This window comes from Ovis canadensis, chromosome 1 (assembly GCF_042477335.2).
Source record: "Ovis canadensis isolate MfBH-ARS-UI-01 breed Bighorn chromosome 1, ARS-UI_OviCan_v2, whole genome shotgun sequence".
Taxonomy (NCBI): Eukaryota; Metazoa; Chordata; class Mammalia; order Artiodactyla; family Bovidae; genus Ovis; species Ovis canadensis.
Genome location: NC_091245.1, coordinates 92640097 through 92663161, shown reverse-complemented (window position 1 = coordinate 92663161; position 23065 = coordinate 92640097). Strand labels below are relative to the sequence as shown.

Below are 23065 nucleotides of genomic sequence, written 5' to 3'. Positions count from 1 at the left end.
GGACTCTCAAGAGTCTTCTGCAACACTACAGTTCAAAAGCATCAATTCTTCAGTGCTCAGCTTTCTTCACAGTCCAACTCTCACATCCGTACATGACCACAGGAAAAACCATAGCCTTGACTAGACGGACCTTTGTTGGCAAACTAATGTCTCTGCTTTTGAATATGCTATTTAGGTTGGTCATAACTTTTCTTCCAAGGAGTAAGCGTCTTTTAATTTCATGGCTGCAGTCACCATCTGCAGTGATTTTGGAGCCCCCCAAAATAAAGTCTGACACTGTTTCCACTGTTTCCCCATCTATTTCCCATGAAGTGATGCCACCAGATGCCGTGATCTTCAGATTGATTATATTCTTTGCAGCCAAAGATGGAGAAGTTCTATACAGTCAACAAAAACAAGACCAGGAGCTGACTGTGGCTCAGATCATGAACTCCTTATTGCCAAATTCAGACTTAAATTAAAGAAAGTAGGGAAAACCACTAGACCATTCAGGTATGACCTAAATCAAATCCCTTATGATTATACAGTGGAAATGAGAAATAGATTTAAGGGACTAGATCTGATAGAGTGCCTGATGAACTATGGACGGACGTTTATGACATTGTTCAGGAGACAGGGATCAAGACCATCCCCATGGAAAAGAAATGCAAAAAAGCAAAATGGCTGTTTGAGGGGGTCTTACAAATAGCTGTGAAAAGAGAAGAAGCAAAAAGCAAAGGAGAAAAGGAGATATAAGCATCTGAATGCAGAGTTCCAAAGAATAGCAAGAAGAGATAAGAAAGCCTTCCTCAGCGATCAGTGCAAAGAAATAGAGGAAAACAACAGAATGGGAAAGACTAGAGATCTCTTCAAGAAAATTAGAGATACCAAGGGAATATTTCATGCAAAGATGGGCTCGATAAAGGACAGAAAGTAGTCTCGGGATTTTTAATCAGTTTCTTAAAAATTTAAATAGTATAATACTGTCCAATTAGTTTGCAAGTATAGTTGACAAACATTGGATAAGATGGAGGTTACTAATCAGATTCCAATAAAAACCCTCTCTTAATTGGTGAATGAAATTGACTGATGAGTATTTTGATTCTGTCCATGAAGCTCTTCTTTCATTGACTCTATGTATTGTGGGGAGTTAATCCTATTCAATTACTGTTTATGTAATTTATGTTAAATCAGGCTGCCATAACAGAGTACCACAGGCTGAATGGCTTAAACAGCAAAAGTTTATCGTCTCACACTTTTGGAGGCTAGAAGTCTGAGATTAAGGTGTTGGTATGGACAGTTTCTTCTGAGGCCTCTCTCCTTGGCTTTAAATCAGTAAATGACTGCCTTCTCCCTGTGTCTTCACAGAATCTTCTCTCCGTCTGTAACCAGGTTTTCTTTACTTACAAAGACACCAGTCATATTGGATAAAGGCCCACCCTCGTCACTTCATTTTAACTTTACTGCTTTTTTAAAGGCTCTCTTTCCAAATATCCATATTCTGAGGTATTAGGGATTGGGACGTCAGCATGTGAATTTGGACATAATCAGCTCATAATACCCTTAGGACCAGGAATTAAAATAAACTGAAGTTAGAACTAGATCTTTGGATTGCTGTTTCAAGGCAAAATCATCATGTTTAATCACATTGCTTTTACTAATATTTGTAATTAATCATATTTTAGTGAGTGATATGGTTATTTTACCCTCCTTTTACATATTTAATTTTTTAGAAAACTAATAACATGATTTATTAAATACCTCATGCTTTAAAAATTTTTATTTTTATGTTTATAATATGCATGATGTGATTATAGTTGTATGTGGAAAAGATCAGTTTTCATTCCAATCCCAAAGAAAGGCAGCGCCAAAGAATGCTCAAACTACTGCACAATTACACTCATCTCACATGCTAGTAAAGTAATGCTCAAAATTCTCCAAGCCAGGCTTCAGCAACACATGAACCGTGAACTTCCAGATGTTCAAGTTGGTTTTAGAAAAGGCAGAGGAACCAGAGATCAAATTGCCAACATCTGCTGGATCATCGAAAAAGCAAGGGAGTTCTAGAAAAACATCTATTTCTGCTTTATTGACTATGCCAAAGCCTTTGTGTGGATCACAATAAACTGTGGAAAATTCGAAAAGAGATGAGAATACCAGACCACCTGACCTGCCTCTTGAGAAACCTATATGCATGTCAGGAAGCAACAGTTAGAACTGGACATGGAACAACAGACTGGTTCCAAATAGGAAAAGGAGTACATCAAGGCTGTATACTGTCACCCTGCTTATTTAACTTATATGCAGAGTACATCATGAGAAACGCTGGGCTGGAAGAAGCACAAGCTGGAATCAAGATTGCTGGGAGAAATATCAATCACCTCAGATATGCAGATGACACCACCCTTATGGCAGAAAGTGAAGAGGAACTAAAAAAGCCTCTTGATGAAAGTGAAAGAGGAGAGTGAAAAAGTTGGCTTAAAGCTCAGCATTCAGAAACCAAAGATTATGACATCTGGTCCCATCACTTCATGGGAAATAGATGGGGAAACAGTGGAAACAGTGTCAGACTTTATTTTGGGGGGCTCCAAAATCACTGTAGATGGTGGCTGCAGCCATGAAATTAAAAGACACTTACTTCTTGGAAGGAAAGTTATGACCAACCTAGATAGCATATTCAAAAGCAGAGACATTAGTTTGCCAACAAAGGTCCGTCTAGTCAAGGCTATGGTTTTTCCAGTGGTCATGTATGGATGTGAGAGTTGGACTGTGAAGAAAGCTGAGCACCGAAGAACTGATGCTTTTCAACTGTGGTGTTGGAGAAGACTCTCACCCCCCAGAGGATGAGATGGCTGGATGACATCACCGACTCGATGGACATGAGTTTGAGTGAACTCCGGAAGTTGGTGATGGACAGGGAGGCCTGGTGTGCTGTGATTCATGGGGTTGCAAAGAGTCGGACATGACTGAGCAACTGAACTGAAGTGAACTGAACTGAATGTCTATAATTTATAACATAAATCATTCTTTCATGTTAATAGGGGTTTAAAATAGAAATTTAGAGACCCCTGACTTACATATTGCCCCCCTTTAATATGTCTATCACAAAGGTAATATGTTACATGTTATGAATGATAGCAAGGGTTTTGGGGTTCACATTCTACTTTTCCTACTTAGAGTAACATATGCTGTGCTGTGCTTGGTCGCTCATTTATGTCTGACTCTTTTGGGGTCCATGGATGTTAGCCCACTAGGCTTCTCTGTCCGTGGGGATTCTCCAGGGAAGAAAACTAGATTGGGTTGCCATGCCCTCTTCCAGGGGATATTCCCAACCCAGGGATCGAACCCAGGTCTCCCACATTGCGGGCAGATTCTTTACCATCTGAGCTACCAGGGAAAACCAAGAATACTGGAGTGGGTAGCCTATCCCTTCTCCAGGGAATCTTCCTGATCCAGGAATCAAACTGGGGTCTCCTGCATTGCAGGAGGATTCTTTTCCAGCTGAGCTACCAGAGAAGCCCCTATAAGAACATATATGAGCTTAAAAAGTTATCTAACCTTCTAAGCCTCAGTTTCTTCATCTAGAAAATGAAGATACCTTCCTCTAAGTATTATTGTAAGGATTAAATGAGATTATACATGTAGTCCTGGCAAGTAGGAAATGTACAAAAAAATTCTTTATTGTGATGCTTATAATTATTAGAGTAACTTGTTTTGGTATTATTCATTTATCTTTAAGCGCTTCCCTGGTGGCTTAGCAGTAAAGAATCTGCCTGCAAAGCAGGAGCTGCAGGAGACATGGATTTGATCCCTGGGTGGGGAAGAAGCCCTGGAGAGGGCATGGCAACACACTCCAGTGTCTTGCTGGAGAATCCCATGGACAGGGGTGCTGGCAGGCTACAGTCCACAGGGTTGCAAAGAGTCTGACACGACTGAAGCGACTTAGCACGTGTGTACATTTATCTTTAAAGTATACTAAGATGTTTTCGTATTCTATGAAGGGGGCAACTTCAAATCATTAGAGGCCTTTAAAGTAATAGGCATTGCTAATTTTCATAAACTTTTCCTTATTATATATTCTTATAGTCAGGATTTAGTCATTCATTTAACAAGTATTTACCGAGGGGTTACTGTCTGGTACATAGTCTTCTAGGTGCTGGAATATAGTAGTGAAAAAACTTCTGTTCCAATAGAGGAGATAAACAAGTAAACAAATAACAGAATTTCAGTTAAGCGATAAGCTGTATGGAGAAAATATGGTAGAGTGAAGGCATAGAGAAATATGTGAGGAAAGAAGCCTTTGAGATAAGATGGACATGGAATATGAAAACTGAGTAAAAATTGAAAAATGAGAGCAGGAGAAGTGACAGTGAATTGGATTAATGTGATAGCAGTGAAGATGGTAAGTGGTTAGAGTTACAGATATGTTTGAGGGAGGAGCCAATAAGAGTTACCATTTGTCCTAGTAAGTTTGGGCCACTGGATAGCAAAAATTCCGTAGACTGGGTGGCTTGAACAACAGGATTTTAGTTCTCACAACTCGGGAGGCTTGGAATTCCAAGATCAAGATGCCATCCTATCCAGTTCCTGGTGAGGGTCCTCTTCCTGGTTTGCAGATGGCTGTCTTCTCATTGTTGAAACCTCCCAGAGTGGAGAGAGAGATCGTCTTTATTGTGTCTCTTTTTGTAAAGACACTAATCTCATTCATGAGGACTTCAACCTCATAATTACCTCCCAAAGTCCCACCTCCAAATACTGTCATAATGGCACTTAAGGCTTCAACATATGAATTTGAAAAATGAAAGCGCTCAGTTGTGTCCGACTCTTTGCGACCCCATGGACTACTCCAGGCCAGGTTACTGGAGTGGGTAGCCTTTCCCTTCTCCAGGGGATCCTCCCCAACCCAGGGATCGAACCCAGGTCTCCTGCATTGCAGGCAGATTCTTTACCAGCTGAGTCACAAGGGAAGCCCAAGAATACTCGAGTGGGTAGCCCATCCCTTCTCCAGGGATCTTCCCCACCCAGGAATGGAACCGAGGTCTCCTGCATTGCAGGTGGATTCTTTACCAACTGAGCTATCAAGGAAGCCCTGTGAATCTGGGGGAAATATAACATTCATCATTGGGTTAGTTATAGGGATAACCCCTAAGGTCACACAGCTGTGGCAAGTAAAACCTCCGGTAGTACCCAGTAAAATCAGTGAACAGCAAAGAAGAATTATAATCATTTGGAAAGTTTTTGAGTAATGTGGATAACCAACTATATAGCACTATCCCAAAGTTAATATTTTCTGTCTTTGGCTTGTGCCTCAAAATTCTGAATATAATCTACATCAAATCAACTATCACTTTTTATTCTTTCATTTTAGAAAAATCTCAAAAATTCCCATGACAGATGTCTCAACAGAGTTTATAGAATTGTTAAAATTCAGTTTTTTTTGGAAGAATCATATTTCTTGCTTTGTAGTTAGGTGGAATAACTACTGGAGATGTTTATGTTGTCTATTATTAGTAATGTTGGGGTTTTTTACATTTCTTTGCTATTTTGGGAATCATTTTTAGTTACCTATAAGGCTGTTTCCTCTGATAGGAGTGAGATAAAAGGCTGATATCCACCTCCCCCCACCCAAAAAAAAAGAAGGCTAATATCCTGTATGTGCTTGCTTTGAAGATTTGTTTTTCAAGAAACAGCAAAATGGTAAAAGTTTTGAAAGGCAGAAGCCAGTCTGACACTTAATTTTTTTTTCCTTTGTTACTTTATTCCTTTATCATTTGCTTTAAAATATTTTTTGCTAAATTTAATGACAAATTTTAGGCAAGTTTTTTCCCTGTGAGTTTTACTAAAAATTTATCTTCAGGCTTTACAGATTAAATGCTATATTAATATTTAATTAAATATATTTAATAGAAATTTTAAAAAGCAAATTCTTGAGCAGTTCAAATTCCTACCCATCTTCCTGAGCAGATTTTATTATGTTCAGTTTTCTCTGATGCATGTCTTAGCATCCTCTGCTGTAACAAGTACCAGAGTGACTTTCTGAGATTAAAGACATTAGGTCTTTCAAGACAGCATTGCAGGAGCTTCTCTGGTGGTCCAGTAGTTAATAATCTGCCTGCCACCCAGAGAGATGGTGTGGGGAGGGAGGTGGGAGGGGGTTCAGGATTAGGAACACGTGTACACCTGTGGCAGATTCATGTTGATGTATGGCAAAACCAATATGGTATTGTAAAGTAAAATAAAATAAAAGAAGCAAAATAATAATAATAATAATCTACCTGCCAATGCAGGGGACATCGGTTTGATCCTTGGTCTAGGAAGATCCCACATGCCATGAGGCAACACAACTACTGTTGTGTTGTAAGTAAGCCTGTGCACCACAACTACTGAGCCCACATGCTACAAATAAGTAAATCTTAAAAAAAAAAAAAAAAGACAGCATACTAGAAGCATTTGCTCCTCTTGGCTGTTAATGTTATCTCTCTTTTCATTTTCATCCCTGAGTTTCCTTTTTTTCCTAAATATAGCCAGGAAGAATGACTCCAAAATATTGAGACTCCTGAGGTCATGGAGCAGTATAAAGAAGTATTTGTTGTAAGGAGTATTCAATATTGTGAAACAATTACAGAATGCTGTTAAGTGTAATTGGGAGCACACAGAAAGAGGGATTAACACTGGGTAAAGGGCTAAGGAAGATCTCACAGGAAAAGTTTGGAACTGGTCTTAAAAGTACATTGTATGTTCATGAAGTCATTAATAGTAACTATCATTTACTGAGCAGTTACTAAATGCCAGGAACTGTTTTAAACATTTACATTATCTCATATTTAATCCCCACAAGAACTTTACAGAACAAATAAATACTTCTGTCTTTTGGGGCAGAGAGTGCTAAGATATATCAGTTACTTAACCTCTTTGTGCCTTGTTTCTTCATCTGAAAAATGAGAAAAAACAATACTGCTAACCTACTTATGCACTGTCACAAGAATGAAATGGATTAATCCTGGGAAAGTAAGCAGAACTATGCCTGGCCCCTAGTGAGTGCCCACTATGTTATTACCTATAATCAAGAAGAAAGCTGAGCACCCAAGAATTGATGCTTTTGAACTGTGGTGTTGGAGAAGACTCTTGAGAGTCCCTTGGACTGCAGGGAGATCCAACCAGTCCATTCTGAAGGAGATCAGTCCTGGGTGTTCATTGGAAGGACTGATGCTAAAGGTGAAACTCCAGTGATGCGAAGAGTTGACTCATTGGAAAAGACCCTGATGCTGGGAGGGATTGGGGGCAGGAGGAGAAGGGGACGACAGAGGATGAGATGGCTGGATGGCATCACCGACTCGATGGACATGAGTTTGGGTAAACTCCGGGAGTTGGTGATGGACAGGGAGGCCTGGCGTGCTGCGATTCATGGGGTTGCAAAGAGTCAGACAGGACTGAGCGACTGAACTGAACTGAATGGTGAAATGAAGAGAGATGAAGGGAAAAAAAAGAAATGAAGAGACGCATTCAGGAGGTTAGGTTGGTGAGGTTATGTACTGATTCCCATACACATACAGTATTTAAGTAAGTTGTGACAGTAATATCATAGGCTTTATTGCATACTTTGTGCAAGATGCTTTATATTAATGTATTATTTCATTTTATCCTTCCAGTAACTGATGGTAAATCTTATTCCTTTGTTAGAGATTAAGGCTGAATTGGTTAAGAGTACAAGGCCATACCATAGAGTAAATTGTAGAGAGTTTAAATCCAGATGTCTTCCTCCAAAGTCTGCCCTCTTTGTACCATAAACCATGATGCTGCCCATATAAATCAAATATTGTAGTCTCCATATACGTTTGTGACATTTCTGTGGTTTATTTCATTGATTGCTGAGTTAAAAGCTATTTATTCTCTTCACCAGGAATAGCTTTCCTACATTGAGAGAATATGCTTGGCTCTTTCTCCCACCCTTAAAAAAGAGATTTTGAAAAGATTTTTACTAAGGAAGCAAAATATAAAAAGAGCATATTTTCTCTCCAGAATCTTTCTTTGCACTCTTAACCTAATAATAGGAATCAGTAACAACAAATTGAATTACAATACATAGGTCCAGAAACTGGATTTAATTAATAAATCAAAGACTGTTTATTATTAAAATACCTGAATGTGTTTTAGTCTCCTCTAACAGCAGTTGCCTATTATGGTAATTTTGAGTTTTATGTATTTTTACAGAGACATATTTTGTTCTGTGTTGATACGTAAAAGCCTTTGGGTTTCTGAAAAGTTTGAATGCATGAAGTTGATCTAGCAGTAGACTGGTCTTTTTGCACATTGGTGTCCTAATATCCTTTTTCTAAACTTGTGCTTTATTCTGAGGCAGACTTCAATGTCTCTAGAGAAGAAACTTTCCAAAAACATGATAAATACATTTATAAACTATTACAAAAACACACACATCTGAAATAAACATATCTGAAGTGATATTTTTCCTTATTTACATGCAGCATATTCTGATTTCTTCTATTTCGTACTATTCTATTTCATTAAAAACATTTTATGACTTTCTCTTCTAATTAGGTTTAGAAGGACTCAGAAAATATTTGCTCCCATAGTAGCAAGAAAATCTTGAACAAAATAAAAATCGCATATTTTTCTGGGGCTTCCCTGGTGGCTCAATCTGCCTGCAATGTAAGAGACCTGGGTTCGATTGCTGGGTCGGGAAGATCCCCTGGAGAAGGGAATAGCTATCCACTCCAGTATTCTTGCCTGGAGAATTCCATGGACAGAGGAGCCTGGTGGGCTACAGTCCATGGGGTTGTGAAGAGCTGGACATGACTGAGTGGCTAACATAGGTAGAGAAATGCATAATGAAACTTCAGTGAACTGAATTCCAAAATGAATTGTTTATAAGTGAGTGGAAAGCCACAGCAACTTTCATACCTGGGAACAAGCATGTGGTTTGGATATTGGAACCCTGACACAGATGGTGAGGCTTTACAGAGTCAAGGGGAAATCTTAGTTTTCCCTTAGTTAACTGTATGGACTCTTGGAATTGGAATGTGGATTGGAAATTGGAAGAATCCCAAATGTAACAATAAACCAGTTGGCCCAACACTTATCTGCTGTGTCTGCCATCTACAAATTTTTACTTAGAAAGCAGCATCTCAGGTGAGTGTGGGAGGCATAGAGAAATTGTGCGTTGATGCTCTGCCAGAGTTGAGTCCAAAGGTGAACCAAAAATACCTGAAACTATAACCAGGGGGAGAAAAGCAGATAGAAAACACTAACTCAAGATCTGAGAATCTCTACAGACCTCAAGCAAGATAAATATAACTGAAACAATACTTGGGCCACTGAAAAGCAAAGATAAAGAGTAAATCTTAAAAGAAGTTCGGGAAAAATAGCTATATTATGTACAGGGAAACTTAACATAAGAATGGCTGCAAAATTCTCGTTCTGTAGAAACAATGCTGACTGCAAGTCAGAAGAATGATAGCTAAACTAACTAAAGAAAAATACTATCAACCTAGAATTCTGTATCCAGCAAAATTATCCTTCTAAAAAATGAAGGTGAAATAAAGTTATTTTAGATTAATAAAAGGAGGAAATTTGTTCACCACAGAACTGAACTACAAGAAATATTAAAGGAAGTACATGAAGATCAGTGATAAATCAGAACTTATAGATGAGAAGACTGAAGCCCCAAAAGGTAAAGTCACACAGCTAAGGTCACACAGCCAATTAAGTTACAGGGTTAGGACTGTACTCCATTTCTTCTAATTTCAACAAACTCTTTGTTTGGGGAACAGTGTAATATACTGAGTGAGAAAAGCAAATGACTTTGGGATAGCCACAGGCAGGTCTGAATCCTAGCTCCTCCAGCTGTTGAAACCTTGGACTGTTGAGAAAATGGCTCATCTCTATTTTTCAAATGGAGAATATGCAGAGAGCAATTAATATCTCCTTCATATGGTTGAGACGAGCACTATAATTGTTAAAGGACCTTGTACACTGTATGCATAAAATGAATCTTAATCTCTTCACCTCTTTGTAATATGATACCTTTTTGAAAAATCAGTAGAGGTTGTTTTTGGGTGGGGGAGGGAATCATCTTTCTCAGAGATTTTATCTTTAGTTTTATCTCTACTGAAATAAGCCACGCTTCTGACATCAGTAGTGATTCTGTTTTCATTTGGCTGTGTTCCTTCTAGTGTCTGAGTAGCTAGAATCTTTTTGGCATCCATTTTCTTCAGATAGCCGTAGTCATTCTGGCATTACACCTGAAACTGGTATTTAAAAAATAGGCATCTATTCTTAAGCCCCCTCTTTTCTTTGGACAAAGAAATAGCTAAAAGCTTAACGGAAGTTTTGCAGTGAATAGTGTAGTATTATTGGGAGCCAAATGCATTTATGAGAAAGAAATGTCAGATTATTTAAATGTTTAAGAATACAGTTGTATGACAACTCGTTTTAGATTTCCTGACCAGTCTGTTGTTCAGAGAAAAGTCATAGTGATCCTATAGAATTTAGGCTTGAATACAAAGAGTGATTTTTGTTTATAGTTATTAGCATATCTTATTCATCATATAGTCACTGTTTCCAAAAGGTCTAAGATTCATTACACATGGGTCTGCAGTTCAGTACAAATATGGGCCCTTGTTAAGTAGAGAACTTCCTTTGCATCCAAGCAGTAAGCCTTATGTGAAAATTGAATAGAAGATTATTTTAGTGAAAGTTAAATTGTTCCTAAATTGAAATTCATTGTATTTGGGTTTTGTTTACTTTAGTAACAAATTTAACACTGTTTAATTAAAAGATTCTCACTTCGTTATTAAGGATAAAGAAGATCAGTAACACCTGTTTTGAGGGGCATTAACTTCAAAGAGAAGAACTTTTGTTTTTAAATTTGATATTGGCAGTGTTTTCGCCTAAAATATTCAGATTCAAGAGGTTAAATCTTGTTGGCTTTTTTTTTTTTTTTTTTTTTGTCTGGAATGGCATACTATCAGAGAGCTCAGTCTCTCTGGCTTTGACACAGGAAAAACAGGTTGAAATGAACTGAACTGTCAAGTTTTTAACAATAGCTGTGATATAGAAGAAAACCTTGGACTTTGTGACCTGGGCAATTCATTTATCTTCTCTGAGGACTAGTACCCTCACCTACAAAACTGTGTCCAATAATATAATAATCAAGGTTGTTATGAGGAAGAAAGGAGATAGGCTAACTGAAACTGTTTTGTAACTGAACTACTATGCAAATTAATTTTGAATTAAATGACATGTCGTATCTTTTTTGTTTTTTGTTTTTTTAACTTTTTATTTTGTATTGAGGTACAGCCAATTAACAATGCTGTGATAGTTTCAGTGAACAGTGAAGGAACTGTTCACATACATATATGTATCCATTCTCCCCCAAACACCCCTCCCATCCAGGCTGCCGTGTAACATTAAGCAAAGTTCCTGCTGTACAGTAGGTCTTGTTGGTTATCCGTTTTAAATATAGCAGTGTGTACATGTCCATCCCAAACTCCCTAACTCTCCCTTCGCCCCATCCCTCCCACCAGCAACCTTAATTTCGTTCCCTGAGTCTGTGAGTCTCTTTCTGTTTTGTAAGTCAGTTCATCTGTATCATTTCTTTTTAGATTCCACATAGAAGGGATGTCATACATATTTCTGAAGTAAATGACATGTTTTAAATGTTTTTAAAGTCAGGATGATTTTTCTCATTCAAATTAGGAACAAAAATATGTGGGATTTTCAGTGTACTAAATATTTTACCATTCACCTTTTTTTTTTTCACATTTAAAAACTACACTGAGATAAAATTTCAAGCAGTAAAATATACCCATTTTATAACACGTATAAGATCAGTAACTTTAACAGATGTATACAGCTATGTAACTACTATCCCAATCAAGATGTGTAATATTTTCATCACTCCACAAAGTTCCCTTATATGTCTCTGTGGTTAGTTCTTACCCTCCTGGCCCTAAGCAACCACTGATCTGCTTTCTTTCATAACAGATTAGTTTCGCCTGTTCTTGAATTTCATATGAGTGGAATCATACTGTATGGACTGTTTCGTTTATGCATAATGCTTTTGAGAGACATCCAAGTTATTGCTCATATCGTTAGTTCTTTTTAATTGATGAGTAATGTCCTATTGTATGATTATATCACAATTTGTTTGTGTATTCACTTCTTAATGACCTCTTTGGTTGTTTCCAGTTTGGGACTAGCAGGAATAAAGCTGCTATGAATATTCATGTAAAAGTATTAATATTTGTGTGAACATAATATTTTCCTTTCATATGAAATGCCTAAGTGAGATTGTTTTAGAGCCTGGTTTTTGGACTCTTTAATCAGTAGAGAAGTTGATGAGAGGCCAGATAAGAAATTCGGGCAAGGCTTTAATGGTCCTCAAGAGGCAGCACAAGGAAACAAAAACAAGTAGGTTTCCTTGCTTTCTCCCTGAGGTGGGGGGATGGGGTGAGGGAGTGAGCTGGTCCCTTAAATAGGGTGTGAGGGTAGGGGCGGCTTTGGTGGTCTGCCCACCCCTTTGGTGACGCCTTGTGTAGGGATCATGCCCTGTACCTTGCTTTTGTACCTTGGATGTGGCAGTTACATATTTGCTCATTTTGTATCTTGTTCATTATTTAACCCAACTGCTTATGCACACAGTTATTTTTAGTTCCTTATAATTTCTTTGTATTCTGTTGCTCTAGGAGACATTTTTCCAGTCCTAAGGACTGCAGCAGTGTCCCAGGTCCCAGCCCCCAGCCTGTCTGATAATTATCTCATATGGCACTCACTGGGCTTCCCAGGAGGCACAGTGGTAAAGAATCCACCTGCCCATGCACGAGATGCAAGAGACATGGATTCGATCCCTGGGTGGGGAAGATCCCCTGGAGTATGAAATGGCAACCCACTCCAGTATTCTTGACTGGAAAATTCCGTGAATAGAGGAGCCTGGTGAGCTACAGTCCATGGGGTCACAAAGAGTCAGACATGACTGAGTGACTGAGTGTGCACGCACACACAAGGCAATCATGTTATTAGTAATGTTATAAGCAACTGCCAGACTGTTTTCCAAATAGTTGTACCATATTACAGCAGCAGTGTTAGAGTTACATGAGCTCCAGTATTTACTACTGCAGTTACTTTTAATTTCAGTGATTCTAATGGGTATGCAGTGGTATCTTGTGTTATAATTTGCATGTTTTTGATGACTAACGACAGTGTACATTTTTCAGGTGCTTTATTGTACTTACTGGCTACTCCTAAAATCTTTTGTAAAGTGTCTCTTCGTATCTGATGCACATTTTAATTGAGTGAGTTATCATTCATTTGTTATAGTTCTTTATATAGTGAATTTAAATCTTTGCCAGATGTATGTATTGTGTATAACACTTCTCACTGTGGTTTGCCATTTCATTTTTAAAACATCTTTTGAAGAGCAGAAGATATTCATTTTGATTAAGTCCATTTTAGCAAGTTTTTGCCTTTATGGCTAGGACTTTTTGTATTCTAAGAAATCCCTTCCCTTCCTAAAGTTACAGAGATTTTTTTTTTCTGTTTTTTCTTCTAGAAGGTTTATAGGTTTAGCTCTTAGGCTTAGGTTTATGATACAGTAATCCTCCCCTATCTGTGGTTTCAATTTCTGCGATTTCAGTTACACACAGTCAATTGTGGTCCAAAAATACCAAATAGAAAATTCCAGAAATAAACAGTTTATAATTTGAAAACTGCATGCTGTTCTGAGTAGCATGACGAAATCTCCCACCATTTTGCTCTGTCCTTCGGGGAACATGAATAATCCTTTTGTCTAGAGTATCCATGCTATTTCTGCTACCCATCCATTATACGACAAAACAATATATATAGGGTTTGGTATTATCAGCCATTTCAGCATTCACTGGAATGTGATAGGGAGGGGACTCCTGTACATTTCAAGTTAATTTTGGTACATGGTGTGGGTAAGGGTTGAGGTTCATTTTTTCCATATGAATATCCATTTGTCCCAGTGCCACCTACTGAAAAGATTACTCCTTTCCAGTTCTGTGGAAATCAATTGTCTGTATACATGTGGGTCTATTTCTGGGCTCTGTGCTGTTCTATTGATCCATTTATCTCTGCTTTCACTGATACACATAGTCTTGATTTCCACAGCTTTATAACGCCTTGAAATCACTTTGTTATTTTTGAAAATTATTTAAGCTATTCTAGGTCATTTGAATTTCCATATATATTTGAAAATCAACTTGTCAGTTTCTACTACAAAGCCTGCTATGAATTTGATTAGGATTGTGTTGAATCTGCAGCTCAATTTTGAGAGAATCAGACATCATAACAAAATCAAAGCTTTTAGTTCATTAATGTGGTATATCTCTTTTTAAAATTATTCTTTAATTTTTCTCAGCAATATCTTGTACTTTTCAGTGTGTAAGGCTTTTACTCCGAAGTATTTATCTCCTGTTTTACATCCTGCTATAAATGTTATTTTAAATTTTATTTTCCAGCACTCTCAATATCTATGCTGCTGCTGCTAAGTCGCTTTAGTCGTGTCCGACTCTGTGCGACCCCACAGATGGCAGCCCACCAGGCTCTATAAGTACAATTATATCTCAGTATCTATAAGTATAATTAAATCTTAAATACTGACCATGTATCCTGAAAAGCAAAAGCGAAGGCATTCAGTCATGTCTGACTCTTTGCGACCCCATGGACTGTAGCCTACCAGGCTCCTCTGTTCATGGGATTTTTGAGGCAAGAATACTGGAGTGGTTTGCCATTTCCTTCTCCAGGGAATCTTCCCAACCCAGGGATTGAACCTGTGTCCTCCCACATTGTAGGCAGATGCTTTTACTGTCTGAGCCACCAGGGAAGTCAACTGAGACCTTGCTAAATTCTCTCATGAATTCTACTAGCTTATAATAGTGGATTTCTTGGGACTGACTAAATATATCATCATGTTGTTTGCCCCCCAAAATGTTTTACTTCTTTTCCAAACTTTAAAAAAAAAAATTTTCTTGCCTTATGGCATTAATTAAGACTTCTCATACAGGGTTGAATAAAAGTGGGGAAAAAAGACATTGTTGCCTTTTTCCCAATCTTAAGGGAAACGTGTTCAGTCTTTTACCACTTAGTATGATATTACCAGTTGTTTTTTTCATAGATGCCCTTTATCACATTGTAGAAATTTAATTACTCATTTTCTAAAGAGTTCTTTTTTTTTACAGTTATGGATGGGTAAGAATTTTTTCAAATGCTTTTTCTACATCTGTTTGTTTTAATTGAGATATAGTTGGTATATAATATATTAATTTCAAGTGTGAAACTGATTCAAAATTTTTATACATTATACTCCATTTATACTTATTATGGAATATTGCCTATATTCTCTGTACTGTGCAGTATAACCTTGTAGCTTATTTATTGGAGAAGGCAATGGCACCCCACTCCAGTACTCCTGCCTGGAAAATCCCATGGGTGGAGAAGCCTGGTAGGCTGCAGTCCATGGGGTCGCAAAGACTCGGACACTACTGAGCGACTTCACTTTTCACTTTCCTGCATTGGAGAGGGAAATGGCAACCCACTCCAGTGTTCTTGCCTGGAGAATCCCAGGGATGGGGGAGCCTGGTGGGCTGCCGTCTCTGGGGTCACACAGAGTCGGACACGACAGAAGCGACTTAGCAGCAGCAGCTTATTTATTTTATACATAGCACTTTATGCCTCCTGATTACCTCCCTTTATTTTGCCCCTCCTTCTTCCATCTCCTATTGATGTTTTCTATATCTGTGAGTTTGTTTCTGTTTTGTTAGATTCATTCATTTGGTTCAGATTGTAGATTCTACCTGTAAATGATAGCATACAGTATTTGTCTGTTTGACTTATTTCACTAAGCATAATACCCTCCAAGTCCATCTGTGTTGTTACAGATGGCAAATTTTGTTCTTTTTTATGACTGAGTAGTACTCGTGTGTGTGTGTGTGTGTGTGTGTGTGTGTGTACACAAAACATCTTTTTTATCCATTCATCTGTTGATAAACACTTAGGTTGTTTCTGTATCTTCCTATTATAAGTAGTGCCACTATGAACATAAGGGTACATGTATCTTTTTGAATTACAGCTTTACAGAAGTGGGATTGCTGATGCATATGTCTGTTTTTAGTTTTTTTAAGAAACCTCCATACTGTTTTCCATAGTGGCTGCACCAATTTATATTTCTAATAACTGTTTATAACTGCACCCTCTCCAGTGGTTATTATTTGTAGGCTTTTTGATGATGGCCATTTTGACAGTGTGAGTGGTTTTTATTCCCTTTATGTCATAAATGTGATGTCTTTTGCATCATTGTTAAACTGTACTTGGTCACTTTTTTATATTTATGGATTTTTTTTTGGCTCATACTTTAGAATTTTTGCATTTTTTTTCATGAGTCTTATTATTCTTCTCTTGTAAAATCTTTGTCTGGTTTTCTAACAGGGTGATGCTGGCCTCATAAGATGAGTTTAAAAGTGTTTCTCTTTGTTTTATGAGAGAGTTTGTATAAGATTGATATTATTTTTTACATGCTTAATGAAATTCACCAGTGACGCTCTCTAGACCTGGAGTTTTCTTTATGGAAAAGTTTTTAATTAAAATTTTTAAATTAATTTTAAAGTAAGTATAGAGGTCAGAGAAGGCAATGGCAACCCACTCCAGTACTCTTGCCTGGAGAATCCCATGGACAGAGGAGCCTGGTAGGCTGCAGTCCGTGGGGTCGCTAAGAGTGGGACACAACTGAGTGACTTCACTTTCACTTTTCACTTTCATACATTGGAGAGGGAAATGGCAACCCAGGCCGGTGTCCTTGCCTGGAGAATTCAGGGTCGCGCAGAGTCGGACACAACTGAAGCAACTTAGCAGCAGCAGCAAGTAGGAGATGTTCAGAATGCCTGGATCTTCTTACTTCAGTTTTGTCACTTTGTTTCTTTCAAGAAATGTGTCTAAGTTGTCAAATCTACTAGCATAAACTTATTCATAGTAGTCCTTTATGTCCTTTAATGTGGGATCTGCAGTGATGCCCCCTTTTCATTCCTGATATTGCTAATTTGTCCTTTTTTTCTCTTTTTTATTTATTTCATCTACCTAGTGGTTTATCAATTTATTGATCTTTTTAAGTAACTTTTTTGTCTTATTAATACTTTTCCATTATTCATGTGTTGCTGTTTCATCAATACTCACTGTTATTTCTTTTCTTCCATTTGCTTTGGGTTTATTTTTTTCCTTTTTGAGGGAGAACATTAAATCATTTATTGTTCATGTCTTAGGTGAAATGAACACCCAAATTTCACTTCATGGTTTAGAAAAATGTAACTTTGAAAAGAACGGTAGATTTTGTGCTGAATTGGCTGTAAAATAATTTAGACAAATGTTAAGCTAGAGCATTTAATCTGGAGAGAAAATTAAAATATAACTTGAAACTTAATGGGGTAAAATGTGTTCCAACTTAAAACACCAAGAAATAATATCCTCATTCATTGTTTTTAAACTTCTTCCTTTTGTAATATAAGTATTTATTTCCAAGTATTTGGGGATTTTCCTTTTGGTTTATAACTGATTTCTAATTCACTTCCATTGGAGTTTAGAAAACGTTCTCAGAATGAGTCAATCCTTTTAAAATTATTAAATCTTATTTATGGCTCAACATATGGTCTGTTGGTAAATGTTCTATGTGTATTTGAATTATATTGTTGGGAGTAGTATTCTAAAATATCACTTGTAAGTCAAGTTGATTGATAGTAGTATTCAAGTCTTTTATATATTTACTGATTTTCTGTTCTTCTGTCAATTACTACTGATGAACAGTGATGAAATACTTACTAAAATTGTGGATTTGTCTAGTTGTCATTTTTAGCTCTGACATTTTTGGTTCTTGCATTTTGAAATTCTATCAAGTTCATAAACATTTAGGACTGTAATTCTTCTTGATGGATTGACTCTATTATTTGTTTGAAATGTCTCTTTGAATTTGTGCTAATTTTCTTGCCCAGGAGTCTGCTGTTAATATAGACAATCCAGTGTTCTTATGATAGTATTTAGTATTTGTATCTCTACTTTAACTTGATCTATGTCTTTTTATTCAAAGTGCAATTTATAGAAGTATAGAATTAGGTCTTGCTTTTTTATAAAGTTTGATCATCTTTGCCTTTTATTTAGAGCTTAGCTTATTTATACAACATAATTATTGGTATGGTCATATTTAAGTATATCATCTTGGTATTCATTTTTTGTTTGTCCCATGTGATTATTTTGTGGTTGCTGTTTTTCTTGTGTCTCTTCTCACTTCCACATCTTTTTTTGCATTGAGTATTTTTTAGAATTTCATTTAATATTTTTTATTAACGTCTTGGCTATTCCTTGTTTTTCTTCTAGTGGTTGCTCTTTTAGAATTTACACCATACTACTTCAACCTATCCCCTTCAAGTAATATGCCACTTAATACGTAAAGTAAGAAACTTAGTGTTCTACTTCTATTTTTCTTTCCTTCCTTTGTGTTCTTGTCTTACATTTATTTTGACATTATTTTAAATTCCACAGTACCTTATTATATTTACTGTAAATAGTCTTTAGAGATTAATAATGGCAAAAGTGTGTTTTTCTAAATTTATTTATTGATTTTTGGCTGCGCTGGGTCTTCTTTGCTGCACAAGGGCCCTAGAGCACAGACTCATGAGTTGTGAAACCCGGGCTGAGTTGCCCTGAGACATGTGGGATCTTCCCAGACCAGGGATCAAACCTGTGTCCCCTGCCTTGGCAGGCAGATTCTTTACCACTGGGCCACCAGGGAAGTCCCATGTGTTTTTTATTTATCTATGTGTAGCATTTTTTGGTTCTCATCGTTTCTTTGTTTATATGCAGATTTCCATCTGGTATTTTTCTCCAACTTGGATAACTTTCTTTAACGTTTCTTATGGTGTAAGCAGGTCGAGCTTCATGGGCATATGATCAATATAGTTACACAGGTTCCCACACTTAGAAGAGCCCTATGAGATTTTATGCTGTGTAGTAGCCATCTAGAAATTCTGATAAATGTTATCTTTGAATTTGAGTTTTGTAAGTAAAGTCTGATTGGACAATGTAGTGTGCACTAGGGGCTTGGAGTCATAATTCATAAACAGTCTGACTTCCTGCCATCTCCTTAGTATGGATTCTCAGCTGTCCTCTCTCTGACTCCCTGGCATATCTGGCCCTGCCCTGTTGCCCCTTTCTCACCTGTACCATCTGATTACTGCCACTCTCTACTCTCAGCAGACGCTTGGGTGTTTGAGGGTTGAAATTGGATGTATAAATGGCTGTCCCACCCCATACTGACAGTACCGTGGTATATCTGGCGAGCCACCAAGCAGAGGTGTTGGTTTTGCAGGGGCAAGTCTATTGCCCACCAGCATCCAGAAATCAAATGTGTTCTGGCAGAGGTTTAAAGACTCTCAGGGACTGCTTGTCTGTCATGAGTTAAAGAGACAGGCCTGTGAAATGGGAAGACACCTGACTGCACTTGCCCAGACCTTGCCTCAGCTAGAGCGTGGCCTCTTGGTTTGGTGGGTAGCAGGCGGAGGATTCCAGCAGCCATCGGGCAAGGTTAGCCTGTACATGCCCCACGTCACAGGACTGGGCTCCCAGGTTCTTGTGAGGATCTGTACTCGCCTCCCAAGTATCCCTAGGCTTGAGAGCATTCTCTTGGCTAGATCCCATGCCCGAGGGGACCCTCTCATCCTCCTTCCAACCTTCTTGAATCTGGCTACATTTGTCTCTTGTGGCCAGCTGGACAGGCCACAAAATAGAAATTGTTTTACGTTCATTGATTCTGCATTCAAGTCACATGCTCTGATATTTGCATTTAAAATGGTGTTCTATAATATATAGATGAATGGAAAAAGCTTGCAAATGATTTAAATTTAAAATTTTTTTACAAAAAACATTAAGTAATCGATTTAAAACTGAGACAAGTTGAAAGGGAGACTTCTAGGAAAAAGGAAAAAGCTTTGTATATACCTTTAAAGTACTTTGAATAAGGGGCCTCACATTTTCAACTTGTCCTGGGGCCCACAAATTATGTCACTGGCCCTGAGTGCAGATCGGCAGTGACAAATTCACAAGTCTTGAAGGATTTGTCTAGAATTCTAGATTCACAGGTTTTTTTTCCCTTAGCATTTAAAATTTTGTTTCGAGTGTTTTCGGGTGGGGGAGGGGTGAGCTGCCTGCCTTGTGGGATATTAGTTTCCTGACCAGAGATTGTACAAGAGACTCAGGTTTGATCTCTGGGTCAGAAAGATCCCCTGGAGTAGGAAATGGCAACCCATTCCAGTATTCTTGCCTAGAAAATTCCATGGACAGAGGAGCTGGCGTGCTGCAGTCTGTGGGGTTGCAAAAGAGTCAGACACGACTGAGCAGCTGAGCACACAGGACAGGACAGGACCAGGGACTGAACCCAGGCTGCGGCGTGAAATCGTCAAGTCCTAACCACTGGACTTCTATGAGAGTCCCTAGATATTTTCCATTGTTTTCTTTAAAAAAAAAAATTTTTTTTTTTTAAATTATCTGTTTGGCTGCACCAGGTCTTAGTTGCAGCATGCAGGATCTTCAGTCTTCCTTGTGGCATGCCTCATCTAAAGATGAAGTTTGGAGAGATCTAGGACTGGAATGCTGGGCCAGCACTTAGGGATTAGAGTGTCTAATAGTGGAGGTCAAGGCAAGAAACTAGAGGAGTGGGGGAAGGGATATAAATCTTGCAGGCTAGGAGAGCCATGAGGGAGGAAGAGGAGGGTAGCAAAGCAACTCAATTTAATTAGGCCAAAAAGGACCATCAGATGTGAGAAGCCTGTAAGGAAAAAACAGACAACTCTTGGTTTGGTGATTCTTATTTTTTGGATAGGACAGAATCACAGCTTATATATAAGATTAGGCAAGTCACATTCCAAAAAGTTTAATTTGGCAAAAATTAGAGCTTTGCATTGATGTATAAAGATAGATTCTCTGTAATATCAATTAAGGCATCAAGCTAGTTAGAATGCATTAAAATTTTTTGGCTTTGAAATAGTTTGTCAGTTTTAAAAAGCTGCAGTGTCTTAATACATACATTTAGTTGGAGAAGGCGATGGCACCCCACTCCAGTACTCATGCCTGGAAAACCCCATGGATGGAGGAGGCTGGTAGGCTGCAGTCCATGGGGTCGCTAGGAGTTGGACACGACCGAGCAACTTCACTTTCACTTTTTACTTTCATGCATTGGAGAAGGAAATGGCAACCCACTCCAGTGTTCTTGCCTGGAGAATCCCAGGGACAGGGGAGCGTGGTGGGCTGCTGTCTATGGGGTAGCACAGAGTTGGACACAACTGAAGCGACTTAGCAGCAGCAGCAGCAGGAGAAAGTAGTATTTCTCTGCATACTGCCTACCAATTAATATATTAGGAGTTTCATGGTGCTATGCTGCTCTGTTGCCCCTGAAACACCATGAACACACATCATTTATATTTGTATATGAACTCTGTAGGCAACAAATTGCATTTGTTGCCAGTACTTTTTGAGTTAAACACTTTTTTCTTGTAGCCCAACCAGTTTTCATCTTTTTCTTCGCAGTTTGACCCATTCATACTTAAAACACATTAACAAGGGAAGAGTAATGAAAAAGTTAACAAGAAGTATCGAAAACCTCAACTAGTCTCACAGTAAAGAGAAAAAAAATTACTATTTTGTCTGTAGTAAAGAAAACCTGAGTCTCAAGGATACCTTTAAAAAGCCTTAGGACTCCTCTGTAAACACCAGAAAATAGAAAAGGATTTTCAGAGTTTTAATAATGAGCAGTAGAAGCTGATTTGAAGTTCAGAGTCTATGCTTTCATCTTTTGTCAAGAATTCTGCATAACAGCTTTTATATTTAGGTGCTATGTTTTGTTTTTTTTTTTTTCACTCATGTGAGTTTAATTTCTTAAGATTTTTAAAAATCTTTTTCTTTGCATCAGACCCTCATCAAAGTTTACTTGCTAGCAGAGCTGGTTTTTCTGCAAACTTGAAGAAATATTTTAAATAGATAGAAGTCCTGATTAGCAGTTGCTTTGCCTACAATAAATTGTGTATGTGTGTGTCGTGTATGTATCGGTTTGGTCAGGGACACTGACAGAGCTGGGCCAAGACTTTTTCCTGCCTGTTAATCAAGGCCACACAGACAGAGCTCAAGGAAGGATGACCCCTGCTTCAGGAAGTATTGAATCAATTGCTATTTTTAACCAGTATACAGTAGAACTTGAGACTAGGTCCTTACTCAGTTACTAGGAAAAGTTCTCTGCCAAACATTGCATTTGAGGAAACAGTTAATGGGCCTAAATGAGTGAAGCGTCTGCAAGAAAGGAAGGGATGTGACAGTGGCTGTAAGTATTTTTGCTGATATGGGTCAAGGATGTGGTGGCAGAGATGTGGAAAGTTCAGTTAGTGATGAAATAAGTAATTACATTTCAAAGTAACTGGTAGTTGATGGCACCTTGGATTGTCTTTAGCTCTGCGCATATGGAATTCTTCCCTGGTGGTAAAGAAACTGCCTGCTAATGCAGGAGATGTGGGTTTGAATCCTGGGTCAGAAAGATCCCCTGGAGAAGGAAATGGCAATCCACTCCAGTCTTCTTGCCTGAGAAATCCTATGGACAGAGGAGCCTGGCGGGCTACAGTCTATGGGGGTGGCAGAGTTGGACACAACTTAGTAACTAAAAAACAAAACAATATGAAAATCTGGGCTGCTAATAGCAAGGTTGAAATATGGGTATGTGATGAGCTAGTATTATCTCTCAACATAGGACTAGAAAAGGAAATCAGCTATTGGTGTGTTTTCAGACTAATTGACTCTTCCTCTGAAATTATACATAAACTTTTGGTATTTGAGATGTATTTCTGATAGTACTCTGTTGCTCCTGTTTCGTTAAGTGAAAGTTTCATAAATAATTGATTTCTGGGGACTTTCCTGGTGGTCTTGTGGTTAAAAATTCAATCCCTTGCAATGAGGGGATGCAAGTTCAATCCTTGGTCAGGGAACTAAGGTCCCACATACTACAGGGCAGCTAAGCCCTCATGACCCA

General features: G+C 38.1%; 1 protein-coding gene across 5 annotated transcripts in view; it reads left to right on the top strand.

The window, feature by feature from the left end:
- DENND2C (DENN domain containing 2C) overlaps nt 1-23065 on the top strand; it is an 89526-nt gene that overhangs the window by 25728 nt on the left and 40733 nt on the right. Inside the window, exon 2 of one of the 5 annotated variants that reach the window (XM_069601324.1) lies at nt 18376-18450. The exons of 3 other annotated variants lie outside the window; for them this stretch is intronic. The gene's annotated coding sequence lies outside the window, so the exon portion shown is untranslated. Of the gene's footprint in view, nt 1-18375; nt 18451-22341; nt 22367-23065 lie in introns of those variants that run through there. One more of the 5 variants, XM_069601335.1, reaches the window with a different exon arrangement.